This window comes from Lissotriton vulgaris, chromosome 9 (assembly GCF_964263255.1).
Source record: "Lissotriton vulgaris chromosome 9, aLisVul1.2, whole genome shotgun sequence".
NCBI classification, from domain to species: Eukaryota; Metazoa; Chordata; class Amphibia; order Caudata; family Salamandridae; genus Lissotriton; species Lissotriton vulgaris.
In genome coordinates, this window is record NC_141697.1 from 1,138,319,700 (window position 1) to 1,138,334,384 (window position 14,685).

The window sequence follows — 14,685 nt, forward strand, 5'->3', positions numbered from 1 at the left end:
TCTGATACAGTAGTTGCAAATCGTCAATAAGTGTCACAATCTAAAATTCAAGTCTTCGCCCTACCTCTTGGGAGTAATCCTAATCAAAATTAGTTTTGTATCTCGGGTAGTGTCTTCGAATCTAGAAACCAGGACCCTAGGGCAACTGCAAAAAGTAATACTTATGGAATACAAAAAAAAGATTTTTTTGTGTGCGCGACCCTGCTTGGAGTAATGGTATAGTAATGTCACATATAGTTCTTGCTTTGACCAGAGTTTAACGCAATTCTGATTTGTAGATTTTCTGTCACGGATATCATGCCCAGCTCTCAAAGAACGACACAACTAACGAGGTGAAAATCCCACAGGCCATGGTTGTCACTAACTAACAACTCTACCTCTTCACCCATTAGTACGGGGAATAATTGATATTGCAGTCAAAGATAATCTCAAACTCCCTAGCTGCAGATCAATGCTCATTGTACCCAAATATGTAGTGAACTTAATGTCAGAGATAGCTTTTTCTATTTCCAGAGCTTAACACAGTACAGAAAGGATCGATTTTCTACATTTTCTCTCAAAGAAATCATGACCAGGATTTGGAAGAAAGCCCAGTTGCATGTCCCAAATGGAATATTGATTGACAGACTGAGTCTGTTCACAAGTCTTATCCCATCTTCCAATTAAATGATAGAATAGTGTAAAAAAAATGTTATTAAACGTTATATACAAAATATGGTGACTTCGTGCAATATGAATCCGATTGTTGGACAGAAATCCAGCTCATTAATTCAATACAGTCACAATACAGGTATCAACTAAAAAGCAATAAACAAAGAAATCCCAACTTCAAATAATTAATTACCGGATAAAATAGCCCCAAAACCTGATGATCTTCAAAGTGAATTTCATTAAGCTCTAGCATTGAACTTCTTCGGCGGGAGAATTACTGCTAGAAAGACAGTCTGATACAACCAGGCATTCAGCATACAACACTGTTTTTCTGAAAAAGAAAAAAAGACAAAGAGCCTCTCATTTGTAAATGCCATTGTCCAAAATTCTTGCTAAATTCATATAATAAAACATTTGTTTGTAGATTGAACTCTGTAACATCAATGAGAACTAGTGAACAACAGTACACATTTCAAACCAAGCATTCAATGGCTATGCAGGCAAATCTTGTGATTAGACTCGGAGACATTGCTTAGAATTTGGAAAACAAATTTCACTACTATTCGAGATGCTGAAGGCTGTTGACTTAAGGAGATGGAACAATATAGGCACTATTAGATAAGGCAGTTCTTATACCTCAGGGATGTCAAATTAAAACAAGCATTGCATAGCCAATAGGTCTCGCCTTTGGGACCTTATAAGTGTTTACCCATGCAACAGTTGATGTTGATGCATCAAGGATATTGTGATGGAAAACTAAACACTTATAAGGTATCAAAGGCGAGACCTATTGGCTATGGCAATGCTGGTTGTACCATGCCCCCCACCATAGGAATCAGCTCCCCTTTCGCATTAGGGCATGCACTGAGTTTTCAGACTTCAAAAGACTTCTGAAGACCGGGCTCTTTCATTTGCACACGGCTACCTGACTTGCTATTCAAGCGCCAAGATGCCCTTTTGAGAACGTGTCATTGCACTATTTTTAATGTGTTTTTTCATTTCCATATATTAAACGCACAATAAAAATGATTTTGAAACCAGTGAAGGTTCATGCAGGTAAATGTTACTATTGACAAAAGGAAGTGGAAGAAATAATAAGAAAAATTATATAGCTGAACAGCAGCATGCCTACATGTTGAGACAACCCTATCCATGCAAGGCTTGTGATGAGGAAGACCAGGATGCAGACTAATAAAAATTACAGTTAAGTAATCATTGCAGTAGGCCTGACAGATAGAGAGAGGACCCTTGGGTCTGGATGAGACAGCAGTCAGGCTGAGAGTTAGGTGTTAGTTAGCTTCGGTTGGGGGGGTGAGTTTGTAGTGTTACACCCCCTAAAAAATGTAGTTCCTGATAATTAGTTGGCTACTGGTGCTATAAGTCAGGTATTGTGATGTGTCTTATGGATTTCACCAGGAATGTTTACGTACACACAGACAAAAACGCACCATATGCTCTTTCCCTTTGCTCTGAAATTCCTTAAAAACTTTGGTTATTTTGTGAAAATTGTGTTTTCACTCACTTGGTGCCCCTACCGATCGGCATTCCTCTCCCTTTCAAATGCGCCTTAAGCCTCTGTCAAGCACCCTGCTGGTCGTATAATCTATTTTAACATTACATGCCAGTGTGCTTGTCGGGATATCTGAAGCCCACCCACACACACACACACACCCACACACACAAGCCCACACCCCCCACCCCCCACCCCGCTCTTAATGACCAAGCCAGAGGGCCGGGTTGTTATTGTTGGTTTGGAACTATTAGCGTTGAAAACGCCTTCCTTTACCATGTGAGCTGTTTGGATGGAGTGCAGTGAAACCAAAGCAATTGTCTGTGTTGTAAATTCTCCCGATAATGGGCGCTTTTTACGACAGCCAGAGCGGTTGAGTCAGCAATGAAAACCCCTTACAGATGGGCACAGCCCTGGTATATTTTTGTGAGAATTTAAACTTAATTAGCCAACAAATTGTGTGAAGATGTCAAGGCAGAAATGTTATCGGCTCCGTAAGTACCAGTCTGCTGCTGTTCTTGAGAAGAATGATTTTGGTGGTGCTTACCTGTAGAAGCGGCATGCACGGCTCTGCTGAAACCATTATGAAAACATATGCCCTCAGAGAAGCGCCACGCCTCCCATTCAAGCAAATAAACTAAATGCTGCCCTGCATGGGGCTCCATCATTTTAATTATAGCCGGTGAAGTGTTATAGCTTTCCCGGGCAACACAAGAAGATGGAGGCGCTGTGAGCACGACGCCGGCACGGTCTTTGTTGGTACAGTACAAAGCGTGGCTGTACATGCTTAAAATTACATATGTGCTCAAGGGCTGAAGGGCCAGCCCAATGCAGAAGCCTGCCAAGCTCTAGTCCATAAAAACCCGTTTAAATAAACACTTGGGTGGCTGCCGGGTTGAGGCTGCTGAACTGGATCCTCCGGAAGGGACATTTCAGATCACCATGTGGTTGAGTGTTGCTGGCTCAAATGTTTTTTGTTCCATTTCGCTGGTAGCGGCTAAAAATGTTTATACTACTCCTTCCAAGCCAATTTCAAGTCACAGCTTCCAAATATATTTTCTTCAACGCCTACTGCTACCTCTTGACACACATCAAATCGTCACTTTGATAAGCCACAGAACAATTGGGAAACCAGCGTTGTCAAAGGCAATGTGTCTCACCTTTATAACACGAGTGCCGAGCTGGTGGCTTTCCCAGAGTTTTTAAAGTAGGGTTTAAAAATAGTCAAAGAAGAAGAACATTCTCAAATAACGGAGGAAACGCAAACACACATCTTATGTACATGGAATTCAGTGTTTTCAATTGTTATAGATGCCATGATTTTATTTTTAAAAGTATATTTCACTTAGCAAACTCTGAACAAAGCTAAACAAGCACTCGCCATGACGTATACTTTTCACTTTTTCGGCTGTCCCACTTGGACGGCCTTGCCTGCTTTCCTTCTGAAGTAAAAGGTTTCTTTTCTTTATGGGGCCATGTGTTTGGCCCCGTAAAGATAAGAAACCTTTACTTCAGGAGGAAAGCAGGCGAGGCCGTCCAAGTGGGACGGCAGAAAAAGAGAAAAGTCTATATCCGACAAAACTCTTTCCCAATGGCTGGCCACTGTTTAGCATAAACGGAGACGATGGCCAATGGGAAAGAGGGGGGCTTAAAGCCTGATACTCAAAGCTCCTCAAAAACATAAAATCTCACCAGCGAGACTGCGTACATGCGCAGCCCACGCAGGCGAGACCTAAAAATTATACGAACAGCAATAGAGGATATCAGCAATAATATAAATCTATTAAATTATTTTGATATTGGAAGGGGTCTGAATTGGAGTTGCCCATTGTCGCTTGACTTCATGGAACTATTTGTTATCATAGTCTAGCAAATTATGAGTGGGTCTCATTAGTCATGCACCTAAAATGACCTTTACAATTGTTGCTAAGCAAATAATATAGTTATATACATTGCAGAGCCACAATCAGAATTTTCAGACTTTTCAAGCAAAGCCAAGAAATGTAGTGCACTTTCAGGCTTTAGGTAAATTTAAACAAGCATTGGAAATGCAATAGGTCTCGCAATAGAACTGTTTGAGCTTTTGGTGTGGTAAATGTAAATATTTTTTAATTTTTGTTTATGTTTTGCAAATTATGAAAGTATTAATTTTTTATTTGAAATGCCAATAGTTATAAATTTAGCAAATGTTACATCTATAGCATTAGTAAAGGTACATGTTTAGTTTTGCCCTGTCTTCCATGTATTGATCAGATAAATCACAATCTTTTCAAAATGTTATAAATAATACGTTTGCAATGCAATAGGGCTCGCATTAGTAAAGTTAGAGGTATTAGTATTGCAAATGACACATTTTTTATTTATGTTTTTGTTTTGAAAATAACGAAATTAATAACTTTGTCATTTACAATGCCAATAGTGTTAACTTTTGCAAACGTGACACCTATAGCATTTGTAATGCAATATGTGCTGTATTTACATGACTTAGATGTATTAATATTAAAAATAACAATGGGTTGTATTTTTTCCAATATTTAATAATTAAATAAAAGTTATTGTAATTTATAATGGCAATAGCTTAAACTTTTGCAAATAACTTTTTGGAAGATTATGTTTAGTGTATTTTATTGTGATGAAAATACAAGAACAGAAGTGAAATATTAACATTATTTGTGTGACATTTGTAATATAGTTTGAAACATTGAGAGAACATATTTGAATCAGTTGTTGTTGAATGGTTGCACAGATTGATGCTGTGGTGGCTCTGAATGATGTTGTGGTGGCGACGAGTGATGCTGTGGCGTTCAGTGATGCTGTGGTGGTGCATAGTGTGCGAGGGATGGAGTGTGGACGATGGATGGAGTGTGGGCGAGGGAGGGAGTGTGGGCGAGGGATGGAGTGTGGGCCGGGGGAGAGATGGAGTGTGGGGCGGGGGAGGGATGGAGTGTGGGGCGGTGGAGGGATGGAGTGTGGGGCGGTGGAGGGATGGAGTGTGGGGCGGGGGAGGGATGGAATGTGGGGCGGAGGAGGGATGGAGTGTGGGGCGTGGGAGGGATGGAGTGTGGGGCGGGGGAGGTATGGAGTGTGGGGCGGGGGAGGGATGGAGTGTGGGGCGGGGAGGGATGGATGGAGTCGGGGGATGGATGGATGGAGAGGGGGGATGGATGGATGGAGTGGGGGGATGGATGGATGGAGTGGGGGGATGGATGGGGGGATGGATGGATGGATGGGTGGATGGAGTGGGGGGGATGGATGGATGGAGTGAGATGGATGGATGGAGTGGGGGGATGGATGGTGTGGGGTGGATGGATGGATGGATGGTGCCACTGCACCTGCTGCACCACTGAATCCGCGCCCCTGGCTGCAAAGATTCAAGAATATGGGCCACACACTTCATTGCTACATCGTCGAAAAAAGGCACACATTTGAAAGTCGAGTGAATTGTGCCCGATTTCACTGCTAGAACACATTTTCATAGAAACAGAAAGAGACTGTATTCAATAAAATGCGGTAAAACATGATGTACAGAGCAGTCACTATTTACGTCAAGCCCAAATTAATAAAATAGTATAAACTGCATCTCTAATATTAATTTTTGGTCCCACTAGGGTACAACTTAGATGGTAACTTTTTGTTCGATGTCATTGCCCTCCTACAGATCACTCAACAAGGATACATCATGTATACTGATTGTTTTTGGCCCGGTTTTGAGGAGGGTCCCTCAGGAAAGACAGCAGGTTCCCACCTGACATCAACGTAACAAAAGCAGGGCACCATTAATACAGTTAGTTCTATAGTACACATCAGCCTAAAAGTATCCATAAAAGTGATACCTAACATCACTGTGCATTTAAGAAATGACTTCGGGATTGCGTTGCAAAACTCCCATCCCAAATAGGCATCACACCGCCATCCTAACAGTCTTGTTTTCTCTTTTTTTAATAAATCTTACCAGGTCAGATGTAGTTTTGTTTAGATTTGCTAATTTTCCTTCTCCTGTGTACTCGTTTACATTCAGGCCCCTTTGTCCAGCCGAACCACATAACCGTCTTTAAAGGGTCCGAGGTCGGGATGTTATCAGAGACAGTGTGCCCTGTGAAAAGACGGGCTGATGGAGAGATAAGAGGTAGCTGCCCCGCCCAGTCTCTCGGGGGCTGGGAGCCACCGCACACCTTTGATGTCTCCCCTCCCCTGACAGATAAAGCAGACCAGAACCAACTGTAAACTGCTGAGTAATGGCGTCACTGCAAATCACTCCAGGCCCGAGGTGTCATGGGATGCCAGCTCCACAAACGGTGAACCCGAGCAGAGTCACACACATAGCACTGAGGGCTTAAAAGGTGAAAAACACTCTGCTCGTTAAAGCGTGTAAAAGAATACCAAAAACTGCTGTGAATGCACCCAGGGACGCTGATGGGGGGATGACGGACACCGGGCTGCAACCTCACACAAACCTTTTGATGGTTAAAGCAAACGATGCAACCTGCTAACGAACATTTTACTAAATGAGCATGCCCTGTATGCCAGTTTTAGGAACTCACGTGCTGCTACTTAAAATCTCGCCGAAGGAAACATCTGTGCTGCGTCACCTCAAGTCTTTTAATAAGTGGCATCGTCAGGTTTGGAAGGGCCTGCAGAAAGGCGCATAATACACTGGCAAAAAATGCTTATGATTTATTTCCCTGTCAGGCCTACGCTGATATCTGCGTGTTTTTAGGGCGGAATTAAAACAAGAAAAGTAAAATAAAGGGAGACACGGCCTGGCGGCCGTGAAACTGCAGGGAGAGAGAGGGGAGGTGCTGGCGGCTGGGGAGTGGGAGGAGAAATGCGAGCCTGGCGGCTGTGAAACTGCAGGGAGAGAGAAGGGAGGTGCTGGCGGCTGGGGAGGGGGAGGAGAAATGCGAGCCTGACGGCCGTGAAACTGCAGGGAGAGAGAGGGGAGGTGCTGGCGGCTGTGGAGGGGGAGGAGAAATGCGAGCCTGGCTGTGTGCGGGGAGAGAGAGGGGAGGTGCTGGCGGCACCAAGCTGGGGAACAGATGGCGAAGACTGGCGATTTGATGCTGTGCACGCGCATTTTAACTTATTGCGCTTGCGCATTGAGCTAAAAGCGCACATGCACTGCATCAAATCGCCAGTCTAGTTAAACTTCTGTTTAAGCCCCTATAGTCTCGCTCCGCTCAATGCGCATGCGCATTGACAGGCGAGACCTAAAAAAAATACTCTTACTTGGAGTTTGTTAAGTTATATTCGGCTTTATATGTCATTACTGCTAGAAAACTTGGGCATAATATTTTGATGGATTTGATATGATCTATAAAACCTTACTGGCAGAAACCAGAAGTGTGCAAAAACAATTCAATAATCTACTGTTAATGATCATAGGCAAAATTAACATTATAAAAATTATATTGCTATAGAAACTGCGACATCTGTGTAAGGTTTATAAATCCGCGTTGTAACGTATTTTTTTAAGTACATACATGCAAAAATATTTTTTCAATACATATATCTCCTAGGCTGAAAATACCTAGTAGTTCCACTTAAACACAGTTTTAGGCACTTCAAATGGCACTTTACATAAACCTAGCATCTAAATGGGGTGATGGGTACCCCTACATTTTTTGTTATACCAACAAAGTTACAAATGATTGAAAAAGAATAGTGCATTTTGATGTTTTTTGATTCCAGTTTAAACTTGCCAGGCTATAAAAATGTAAAGATCAATGCACCATACCTTGTGACTCAAGACTGTTAATTTATATATTTGCTCACAAATGTTAACGTCAATAATTATGTTCAAATTCATCGAGATGAAACTCAATTACATCACTGACCGCTATCCCGACAAAAGCAAGAGGATTTCAACCCTATTTGTTCCAGAATATGAAGGAGCAATTAGGGGTGGGGGAGTGGCTTGATGCGGATGGAGTAGGGCGGATAGATCTGGGCTCCCGGCGGTGAGCCCCTGTCCAGTGCCGTGCTGAGTGCGCTGGCGGAACCTGAGGGCCCCAACATGAGGCTTTAGACCCTGGGAGCAGAGGTGTGAATAGAATGGGTGCCGGGAGCACCAAGAACTGCCATTGCTGCAAAGACGAGCGGAATGGAGAAGAGGCGCACCATCTGGATAGGCCGTTACTGGAGCACTCCTGAAGAGCCTTGGGATTGGATGCTTCTGGAAGCACCCTGCCGAGGTTGGGATGCTCTGGTGAAATGTTGCCCATATTGGACTGACGGGAATGCAGACTTGAGGTCGGAGCCTGAAACCGCCGGCCGCCAAGAGCACTGTGGGCAAGGCAAGGAGCTGCCGGGGGAGGGCCTCCAAGGTTTCCTGCGGAAGAAGAAAAGCGGCCGCTGAGGCCAGAGGTGCTGCCCTAGAATGGAATAAGGCGGAGATCTCCGGGAACGGGGACCCCTTCATAGCAGAAGCACGAGGCCTGAGACAAGTGAAGAGGGGAACTTCACTGAAACTCCGCCGGAGAAACTGGTCTGACAGCAGTGCTTGAAATGGAAAAATAGAAGTGCAGGTACTCTGTACCAGAGTACCTGTTTGTTTCTGAGAAGTGCCGGTACTCTCCAATTAGCATTTCTCTTGAGAGGAGCAGGTACTCTCCTTCTCCCCCCAAAAAAGTGCTGGTACTCCTTACCGGACAGTACCAGCCCATTTAATGCACTGCCTGACAGCGGATCCCGATTGCTGGGCCGCCGGCTCCACTTTCAACAGACATTGGGAGCTGCGTGAAGTACGCGTGGGGTGGACTAACCACAGGCCTCTGAAAGAGCTAAGAGGGGCGGATTTGGGCCCAGGGAAGTGGCCGATCGACCTCATGCAGAGAGAGCGGCACCTATCGGCGATAAGAGGCCAATCTCTCAGACAGAGGGAGCACCTCAACTCCCTGCCATAAGAGGGCGAATGGAGCCTTTGAAATTAATTTCCTGAGTGATGGGGGGATGGTGGGGTGGAATTGAGGACGGGCCTACTTACTCTACTCACAAGAATAGTGGCTTGAGGGCTTTGATATCCTGCAGAGGTCCCTGAGGGCCCAACCTTCGAGTACTAGGGCTCCAGCACGACTTGAGGGCCTCCCCTATACAGTCCAGCTTAGTCATGGGCGAATTTTGCGAATCTCGCGTTCGCGAATTTTGCGGATTTGCGAACTCGCAATCCGCAAAATCCGCGAATTCTCGCGAATTTTTATTTTTTTTGTGTTTGCGCGGGTTTCTGCCAGTTCGCGAGGGTTTTGTACAATGTCGCAAATTGCGAACTTACCTGTCGGGTCGCAAGTTTCGCGAACTTGTTGTTTCTACGTGTCCAGCCTGTTTGGGACACTCTTCTTCATCACTGCCACTCTCTGTCACCACTGCCACTCTCTGACTACTCATGCCACCCTCTGGCCCACCCATGCCACCCTCTGTTTCATCACAGCACCCTCTGGTTGTCCAGTCAGTGTACATTATTATGGCAACGCAAGCACACCTTCCCTGCCTCAAGTGACCTGAATTAATTTGGGGCTGATTAATGTGTCACAGAATATTTTTTTAGCTGGCACCTGCTTCCTTAGTGCTTCCTGATTAGTGATCTTTTGCACTTGCTAAGTGCTTTCATTGTTGCAAAATTAGTTACAACACCTGCCCTGCCCCAACTGACAATAATGAATTAGGGGCTGATTAATGGATTTGAACTTCCAGCCTGGCTCCTGCTTGTCTCCCTTAGCTGTAATTCAGGACCTTTGTGGCATATGTGTAACTATTCTGAGGTTCAGAGCAGGGTCACATAATAGTTGCAACTGGCAACTGAACTCTGGAGGGGCCCCTCAGGAAGCACTACAGGAAATGGCTACTAATGATGAGCCTGAACTTTTGAACCTGGTAAGTAGTTTCAGTTTTGCTAAGATCGTATTTCTGCTATTTTGCACTTATTCGCGGGGCGCGAACTCACGCGAACAGTGCGAACAGTGCGAGCAAAATCCGCTGCTCGCGGATTTGCGGATTTTGCGGGAGATTCGCAAATCTCGCGGATTGCGAATTTACCGAGAATCCGCAAAATCCGCGAGCGAAACGGATTTTCCGCCCATGCTTAGTCCAGCTATACCCTGAGAACCAGCAGAGCAGAATATCAAGCAAAAGGGTGGAGAACTGCAGAGGGACTGGCTATTACTGACGAGAGACACCGACCAGCAGAATGCCCACAATGGGAAAAAATGCCAGGAAGCGGGACCCAGAGCCACCGGACATGGGTCGGAAAACGTGGCGAGCCCTGAGCTAGGGGGACCTAGACACACAACCCAATGAGACCCTCCCATCGGCCCTACAATTCAGGATATCCTCCAGGCCATTGAGTTCTCAAGGAGAGCCATGGAAACTAAAATAGACACCCTCAGAGTGGACCTGGGATTTTAACAGGGGACCACCACCGCCGTCTAGCAGAATGAGTAACCACCAATGAGTGCCATAGCAGGCATAGAACTGAAGCTCATCTTCACGGTGGACAAACTAGCGGAGATGGAAGCATGAGTACACACCTTCAAGCTCAGGGCAGAAGAAACGGAAAACAGATCCTGTTGCAATAACCTGAGAATCGTGGGTCTCGAAAAAACGGAAGGCAAAGATATGGTTGGATACACAGAGAGGTGGATATGGGAGGCAGTTGCAGAGAAATGACTCTCCCTATTTCGCATTGGAACAGGCCCACAGAGTACCGGTGAAGCCTCCTCCACTGGGGCGGACCTTTTGACCAGTGGTGACGAAATTCCTGTTCTACACAGACCGAGATCAGGTGCTCCAGCAGGCCCGACTGAAAGGCCAACTAGTGGTAGACAACAGTACTGTCTGAATCTTCCCGGATTTCTCGAAGTAGAGCCAAAAGCAAAGTGCATCTTTTCTAACGGCAAAGAGAAAAAAATTTCAAATAGGAACTCAACACTCAAATATATTACTGGAGCGACTCAGGGTGGTGAATGTGACAGGGACACGATTCTTCAACACGCCCCAGGAGGTATGGGACTAGATTGGTCAGCAGGGCCCCTGACTGCAAGGCCAGATCCCACAAGTATGGAGAGAGAGGAAGATGGGACGGCAAGGAGAGAGAATGGGCAGACCCCTGGCTGCCCCTTCCAGGGCTGAGACACAACAGGAAAAAGACAATGCAGTGGCGTCAGTCGCATCGCTTAGTGCCTCAGCAACTGGAGAGACATCCTCATTAACCGGGGAGGATTCAAGGGTCTCGGACTCTGACCATAGCTCCAGTATGATGGGAGGCCTTAGCCAAGAGCTCCCAGTGGTTACCCCGTAACAGCGGAAATCATCATCTGGCCTATTTCCTGCAAGCAAGTATCGAGAAGGGGCTATGAAACCACAGATGAGACTATGTTACCTGGGCCCATGGTTCTGTCACTTATCACCGACACTAGAAACACTGGATGGGTTCCCTGGGGGAACGTGGTAGTGAAGCTTACCCTTCAACTACATGTTTTGCACGGACCTCCTCGAATTTCTATCTACTTGGTTGCATAGATTGGGCATAGTTTGGATGGGTGAGAGTTACTCACTTGTCCTGGGGTTGGGAGTTTAGAAGTTACAAAGTTCTTAGTTGGGGAAACTGCAGGAGATATATTCCAGGCACTGAGGTTCTTGAAGGTAGCAGTGGACACACAGATTCTTGCCATCCAGAGGTGGGAGAGAACCATTCCCTATATACGCCACATCAATGGATATCACCACGACATACAAAATTATAACCTGGAACATTAGGGCAATGCATAACATGAGCAAGTGCCATAAAATATTCTCCTATTTAAACAGTAGGTGGGGTCCACATTGCCCTCCTACAAGAAACGCATATCTTGGCCTCAAAGGGGGCCATCTTTCATCCCAGATAGGAGGACAGGCATATTACACTTCATACTCGGCGTCGCCAGGGGGGGGGGGTGTTGATCTGGATTTGAGTGGGGTCCCCTTCCAATACACAGGAGACTTAGTTGACCCAGAGGGTCGACATGTGGTGGTGACTGGCAGATTAGACAGCCTAGATGTGGCAATAATTAATATATACAGGCCTAACACAGACCAGAGTGCATTTCTAGCCAACATGTCTGGCACACTGGTGTTTATCTGCTGCATTCCACCATCCTGGGGTGAGACTTCAATTGCGAGGCTGACCCGCTGCTGGACCGCTCCCACTCAATGCTCAGAGATGCCCCTACTACTAGGATGACGAAGGCCTTCACAGAGTGGCAGAATAGTTAGCGGTTAATAGCATGCATCCAACGGTTAGAGACTGCTCTCACTTCTCAGTTACATAAACTGCATGTACAGTTAGTTACCTTATTGTGCTTTAATAATATTTTGCCTCGGTCTAAGTGGTAGAATACTTGACGCACACAATCTCTGAACACTACCCGTCCTGCTACGACTAAAATGGGGGTTGCGGCGACAGCCCATTCAAACCTGGCGACTGATACCGGAGGCATTAGAAGAGCCGGTCTTGCTTGAAAACGCTAGGGAACCCATAACAAACAATTTCTTAGATAATGCTGACACAGTTTCTTCCAGACTGAGCGAATGGGACGCCTTTAAGGCAGTAATCCGGGGCTGATGCATGGCAACTTCCATCGGTGTACGTCGCACCCTGGAGTCGAACGTGGAAAAGGCAGACTGAGAACTACATGAGCTGAAGAAACAGAGGCCTGAACATTTGGATATCCGGCAGGCACTCCTAGATGCTAAAGAGAAAGTAGCCACCCAGGTGGAAAGGCTGAGATGCTTCAACTACAAGAGGTACATAGAGCGAATCCATGCGGAAAGAGATATGGTGGGTTCCCTGCTGGCTTGGCTGGCCAATCCGGCCCACAGAGGTACCCCTATTGTAGAAATAGAGGATCAGGCTGGACACTGCCTCTATAGATAGGAGGAGATAAATGGCTGTTTCCTGGAATTTGTTATGACCATGTATGGGAGCACTGGAAGACGGGTAGAGAGAGAGGTGATGGACTTCCTTCCCCCGTTCCCCCTCCCCACCATGACAGACTATGGTGCGGAGGCGCTGGGGGCAGCTATTAACACACAAGAAGTGAGGGTGGCCATTAAAGGACTCGCCAAGGGCAAAACCCCGGGAATGGATGGGCTCTCTGCTGAGTTTTATGCTTCTTATGTAGAGGAGTTTGCCCCGAGACTGGTCAAGATGTATGAGGTGGCAGAAGAGGTGGGAGCAATTCCCCACTCCATGAGGGAAGCGCTAGTGATCCAGCTCCTCAAGCTGGGAACATTATCCCTGGACTGTAAAGCCTACAGGCTGTTATCTTCGCTCAATCTCGATTTTAAAATATTAAGCAAAATTCTAGCGATGAGACTTCTCTCATTCATGACTACTCTTGTCCACTTATTTATTTATTTATAAAGTTTTGTATAGCGCGAACGTGACCCAAGGGTATCAGAGCGCTTCACAGTTACATGTGTTACAGTTAGAAAACAAACGGTATAGTAGTGTTAATATAAGTTAGATTCCGATGTATATCTTTCTTAGCAGTTTCAACAGAAACACATTTAGGATCTGTTTAGTGTACAGAGGTGTACCTCTACTCCTCTCCAAATGGTCCCGATTTGTATTTCCATTAAGTTCTACATCAAGGACCCAGAGTAGTACTGAAGAAAGTCTTGTTTAAGAGAGGAATTTGTTCATTAGGAAGATCTTCACTTTCTTCTTGAACGTTGCCGTGTTTGGAATTTTTCTAATGATTGGAGGAAGTGAGTTCCAGATTCTGGGGGCTGCTCAGGAGAACGCTCTGTCATACGTTTTCTTGTACCAATCAGGGTTAATTGCGGGCCGAAACACGGCCCTCAACATAAGACGATTGCGAACTATAATGTAGGCGAGTGGGCTTGGGGCACCGAACGAAGGCCAGATGGACCCGGAACTTATATTTCATGCCAGACACACTGAAGCGTAAGAATTTCCTGTGCTTGGGGAAAATGGGAATTTGAAAATAGGCATCTTGGAGGTCTAAGGTAGTCATGTAATCTTCTTAGTTCACTAATTGAACCACCTCCTGAAGAAATAACATATACAAAATGTTTGTTTCCTCAGGACTTTGTTGAGGCAACGAGGGTCCAAGTTGGGGCACCATTATCCCGATTTCTTTCTTATGAGGAAAAATCTTGAATAAAATCCTGTTCCTCGCTGTGCAGTTAGTACCACTTCGATCACTCCCTTATGTGACATTACTTTTATTTTAGAAAACAATTCCGTTAGATAAGAGGGTGGAGGACCTCGGGCGGGCAGTATGGAGGGATTTTCTGAAATTCCAAGGTGTGACTGCTGGAAACTATATCTAAAACCCATCTGTCTGTTGTACTGTAGACCATTTGGGGAGGAAAAAGGAAATCCTTCCACCAATTTCGCAATGATTGGTGGGGATTGTGGCCAGCACTGGTTGTTTGTCTCTGCTTCTTGGTGTTCTCTCTTCCTCTAAAGGCTGTCTTTTCTCTATAGTTCTTATAGGAAGCGGCAGGAGGTTGTTTGTACGATTGCT

General features: G+C 45.5%; 1 protein-coding gene across 1 annotated transcript in view; it reads right to left on the reverse strand.

The window, feature by feature from the left end:
• Positions 1-14,685, reverse strand: part of PTPDC1 (protein tyrosine phosphatase domain containing 1) — a 370,176-nt gene that overhangs the window by 201,404 nt on the left and 154,087 nt on the right. Inside the window, exon 3 of the mRNA XM_086939169.1 lies at positions 845-982. The gene's annotated coding sequence lies outside the window, so the exon portion shown is untranslated. The remainder of the gene's footprint in view (positions 1-844; positions 983-14,685) is intronic.